Raw genomic sequence first — 6,000 nt, 5'->3', positions numbered from 1 at the left:
GAGAGAGAGAGAGAGAGAGAGAGAGAGAGAGAGAGAGAGAGAGAGAGAGAGAGAGAGAGAGAGAGAGGAGAGAGAGGAGAAGTATTTACCTTATTATAACGACCGCGTTCTGGACCTTGATGTCTAATTGGCTAATACACTCGTTAACTTCTCCCAGTCTTTTGATAATACTTGCAAGTGAAACTACATATTTTAACCATTCCATGCGTTTTCTAAGTTTATATTAAACTCTCTATATATTAAAACAAAATATAGACGGGTTCATGTTCGTAAAAAAAAAAAAAATATATTACAGAAGTTTAATTCCGTCCTGATTACCTAATTTAGAACACCTACAAATTTTCAGTTCACCAAAATGTTCAGTAGAAGAATTTTATTACCTCAGGAATATTGGATCATATTCAGGCTAATAAAAATCCAAAATTGCATATTACACCGCCTTTAACTAAATTGCAATGTGTTTCAAATATATTTTTTTGTGTTGAACAGAATTGAATGCTCCTCAATCCTTAAATTCCAAATATAGTCTCTCTCTGTCTCTGTCTGTCTGTCTGTCTGTCTGTCTGTCTGTCTGTCTCTCTCTCTCTCTCTCTCTCTCTCTCTCTCTCTCTCTCTCTCTCTCTCTCTCTCTCTCTCACATTTCTCTCTCTCTCTCTCTCTCTCTCTCTCTCTCTCTCTCTCTCTCTCTCTCTCTCTCTCTCTCTCTCTCTCTCTCGCTCTCTCTCTCTTACTCTCTCTCTCTCTCTCTCTCTCTTACTTATTATACCATTAAAACATCACTAATGCGATTTAATTGTACGTTGTCACTTTAGGGTCGAGGACGGACCCAAAACATCAACTTTAGGGTCGAGGACGGACCCAAACATCAACTTTAGGTTCGAGGACGGACCCAAACATCAACTTTAGGGTCGAGGACGGACCCAAACATCAATTTTAGGGTCGAGGACGGACCCAAACATCCACTTTAGGGTCGAGGACGGACCCAAACATCAACTTTAGGGTCGAGGACGGACCCAAACATCAACTTTAGGGTCGAGGACGGACCCAAAAATCCACTTTAGGGTCGAGGACGGACCCAAACATCCACTTTAGGGTCGAGGACGGACCCAAACATCCACTTTAGGGTCGAGGACGGACCCAAACATCCACTTTAGGGTCGAGGACGGACCCAAAACATCAACTTTAGGGTCGAGGACGGACCCAAAACATCAACTTTAGGGTCGAGGACGGACCCAAACATCAACTTTAGGGTCGAGGACGGACCCAAACATCCACTTTAGGGTCGAGGACGGACCCAAACATCAACTTTAGGGTCGAGGACGGACCCAAACATCCACTTTAGGGTCGAGGACGGACCCAAACATCAACTTTAGGGTCGAGGACGGACCCAAAACATCCACTTTAGAGTCGAGGACGGACCCCAAACATCAACTTTAGGGTCGAGGACGGACCCCAAACATCAACTTTAGGGTCGATGACGGACCCCAAACATCAACTTTAGGGTCGAGGACGAACCCAAACATCAACTTTAGGGTCGAGGACGGACCCAAACATCCACTTTAGGGTCGAGGACGGACCCAAACATCAACTTTAGGGTCGAGGACGGACCCAAAACATCCACTTTAGGGTCGAGGACGGACCCAAAACATCCACTTTAGAGTCGAGGACGGACCCCAAACATCAACTTTAGGGTCGAGGACGGACTCAAACATCCACTTTAGGGTCGAGGACGGACCCAAAACATCAACTTTAGGGTCGAGGACGGACCCAAAACATCCACTTTAGAGTCGAGGACGGACCCCAAACATCAACTTTAGGGTCGAGGACGGACCCCAAACATCAACTTTAGGGTCGAGGACGGACCCAAACATCCACTTTAGGGTCGAGGACGGACCCAAAACATCCACTTTAGAGTCGAGGACGGACCCCAAACATCAACTTTAGGGTCGAGGACGGACCCCAAACATCAACTTTAGGGTCGAGGACGGACCCCAAACATCAACTTTAGGGTCGAGGACGGACCCAAAACATCAACTTTAGGGTCGAGGACGGACCCAAACATCAACTTTAGGGTCGAGGACGGACCCAAAACATCAACTTTAGGGTCGAGGACGGACCCAAACATCGTCAACTTCATGTCTCGTCAAAAGCAGATGTTTGTGTGTGGGGAGGTGGGGGGGGGGGGTCTTAAGGTTCTATATATGTTTACTCAGGTGACTTATATAATATAATATATAATAAAAAAATATATAAAAATATATAATATATAAAATATATTAAAAAAGCCATATAATATAAATGGCGATTTTTTCCTCTATGTGACTTCTTTCCTGTATGTGACTTTTTCAATGTGACTGTTATTTTCCTATATGTGACTTTCTGTTTTTCTCTATGTGGTTTATTTTTCCTTCTGACGAAGACTGAGCCCAACCGTTCACGGCGGGCAAGAGGAAAGCAAATGGAAGGTCCATATAATCGTATATGCCACGGGTGTCCATAAGGTCGAAAATTCCACCGAATGAGCTCGTGTGTCTGAGCTTTTGACCAGCCTCAGTATACTTCTCTCCCCCCCCCCCCTTCCCTTTTCCCCCAACCCCCCTCCCTCTCTCTATTGTCCTACATTGTTCCCTTCGCGAGTCTGGGTAAAGAAATCCCCCCACTTCTGTACCCTGCTGGTTCGTTGCCGGGTAATCTCTTTCCCTTTCCCCTTTCCACTATGTCTTCCCCCTTTCCCTTAACTTCTGTGTCTTCCCCTTTCCCTTAACTTCTGTGTCTTCCCCTTTCCCTTACCTTAGTCTCTGCCCCTTTGGAAAGCGTTCCAATCACAGCTTGAAGGTAGGCTGACACTGGATTGCATAGTTGGAACCTATTCAATCTTTCAATATCTCTCTCTCTCTCTCTCTCTCTCTCTCTCTCTCTCTCTCTCTCTCTCTCTCTCTCTCTCTCTCTTTCTCTCATCCTCTCACTCATCCACTCCAATCCCACCCATCTAACCACCCAATTACCAACCCCCCATCCACTAATCCATCCACCTATTCACCCAATCACACGCCTATTTAAACCCCCAAGAGAGCAAACATAATGTCGAATCAAATGCCATATTTTTGATAGACAAAAGAAGGGTGTGTCAGTACACCTTTGTCTGAATAGGGTATGAAAACCCCACTGACCCTTAAGAGACCTGAAACGGTGATTAAGAGGTCAAACACCCCAAACAAGCGGGGCTAACTAACGACCCCGAGGATCAAAGGGAAGGGAACTATCAAGAGAGAGCGCCAAGCCATTACGACTATATAGCACTGGGAAGGGGTCAGGATTAGGCTTTGGGATGGGACGGAAGGGAAAGGAATGATGCCCCAACCACTTGGACGGTCGGGGATTGAACGCCGACCTGCATGAAGCGAGACCGTCGCTCTACCGTCCTGCTGATCCGCGAGGATCGAGTGTCGAGTAATTCGACTGTCGAATGGAGGAGAAGTCACAGGAGAGAGAAAGAGAGGAGAGACGGAGGGAGAATAGAATGAGGGAGATGAGAAGACAGAGGAAAGGAGACACAAAGTAATTAAAACGTGTAAGATGATGATGTAGTGAAGAAGACAAAGAAGAGGGGGAAGTGATGATAGTAATAAGAGTAATAAAGAGGAGGTGAGTTGACGGAGAGAGAGAGATAAGATAGTGGCGAAGAGGGAGGAGGTCATAGGAGAAGATGAACCAGAACAACAAAATGATGAATTATAAAAACAGGTGTGGGCGTGTGGGTGTGGGCGTGGGTGTGTGTGTGTGTGTGTGGGTGTATGTGGGTGTGTGTGTGGGTGTATGTGTGTGTGTGGGTGTGGGTGTGTGTGGGTGTGGGTGTGTGTGTGTATCCCGGCATGACACGCAGGTGGTAAATACTAACATCCTCTCCTAAGGCAAGTGATAAGACTATTGGTGTAAGCCGTCCCACGCCCACCTCCACACGCCCACGCCACACCACACGCCCACGCCACACCACACGCCCACAGTGGAGCGACATAACCAAATCAACATTGCCGCGTTAGTTAGCGAGCGTTAACAACCCAGAAATAAACATCATTGTTATTATTTAATGATTATTAATTCCACCTAATATTATAAATAATATATATGTGCGCATTTCACACGTATTTACGCAACAAAGCTGGATTGTAAACCATTACAATCTCTCTGATCCCGACGGGATTCGAACGTGTCCATGCTGACCAAATGTGTTCATGTTATTGTTACGATGGTTTACGGGGTTGTTATACTGTCACAACATGATCTCTGCAGCCTCCCACTTCCTCCCCCGGACCCCCAGTCTCATCTCCCCACCAGGGAGATGAGATCAGCATCCTCTCCTTCATCTCCTCCTGTCCCCCCCTAACCCAAGACCTTTTCCCCTGTCTTTTCCCCTGTTTCCCCTTTCTTTCCTGTCTTTGAACACCTTAGTTCAAGCGATTGTGTAAGTGGTTACTTCCAGATTAACTCTCTCTCTCTCTCTCTCTCTCTCTCTCTCTCTCTCTCTCTCTCTCTCTCTCTCTAAGCATCATTGAATCAAGATCTTTCTCCATCTCCCTTCTTCCCTTCCCGTCTGGCTGTTCGTGTACGACCAAGCCCTCGAACACCTGGCGTACATTTTGAACACCTGACGTACATTTCGAACACTTAGACGTACATTTCGAACACTTAGACGTACGACAATTAGATACTGTCCTTAGAAAACCTCAGACACAACATAACGTCTTGTGCAGCGCTGCCAGACGACCAGCTTGCTGTACCACTATAAACATATAACTACCTAACATTCACATACCCATAACAACCTCATCAAGAAACAAACTCCTCTCCCCCCCCCCCCCCCTCCGCAGTTTGTGACGGAAGAACACAATAAAAACGAATACTCTTAGATCCTAAGAGAGAGACAGGTAAGACATCCGTTAATCCTTCAGGTGTCGCTCCGTTTCACCTAGGCGTTAAAATTGACATAGGCCTCGTAACTCAACTACGGGCTCGCCATAGCCCGTGCTACTTGAACCTTTTTGTTCCAGGAAGCAAATCTTTAACAACAACAACATAGGCCTCGTGGGTAATTTTACCTTGGAGGGGGAAAATGGGGGAAGAGTTAACTTGGGTAATGGCTGGAAAAGGGCATACATAGTCCCTTGATGGCGCAGTGGTAAGTCACTCGCCACCCCCGCCAGTGCTATTTGTTTGTGGGGGGAGTTCGAGTCCCGGTTAGGAGAGGATTGACCAGGTGGCAATTCTTAACTGTTTTGTCCCTGTTCAATCAGCGGTAATTGGGTTCCTGGTTGTTAACTGACTTGCTGGTCGTGTTTCTCCAAAATTTTGTAGGGTAATGGAGAGCTCAGAAGCCTCCTAACAGGAGTCAGAAAACATCTGTTTCCGAGCAGTATATATATATATATATATATATATATATATATATATATATATATATATATATATATTATATATATATATATATATATATATATATATATTATATATATATATATATATATATATATATATATTATATATATATATATATATATATATATATATATATATATTATATATATATATTATATATATATATTATATATATATATATATATATATATATATATATATATATATATATATATATATATATATATATATATATATATATATATATATGCAATATGCATGCTTTGCTGCTGCGAAGTAATGGCTGACACACACATACCTCTTTCATTACCGGGTAAGATATTAGACGAGACAATGCTGGGTTGTTTCAAGCGCAGGCTAGACACAAATATTGTGGTGAAACACGAAAACGTTCAGAATTTTCGTCTCATTTTCCCTATTGGATACATATGAGCATATAACGAGAAATATCATTGTCCATCATGATATTTATGTGGATATAAGTATATATAGATATAAGTATATATATATAAGTATATATATGTAGGGGCTGCCTCGTATGGGCCAATATAGGCCTTGTGCAGGCTA

The sequence above is a fragment of the Procambarus clarkii genome, chromosome 13 (assembly GCF_040958095.1).
Source record: "Procambarus clarkii isolate CNS0578487 chromosome 13, FALCON_Pclarkii_2.0, whole genome shotgun sequence".
In the NCBI taxonomy this organism is placed as follows: Eukaryota; Metazoa; Arthropoda; class Malacostraca; order Decapoda; family Cambaridae; genus Procambarus; species Procambarus clarkii.
This window is presented reverse-complemented; position numbering follows the sequence as displayed.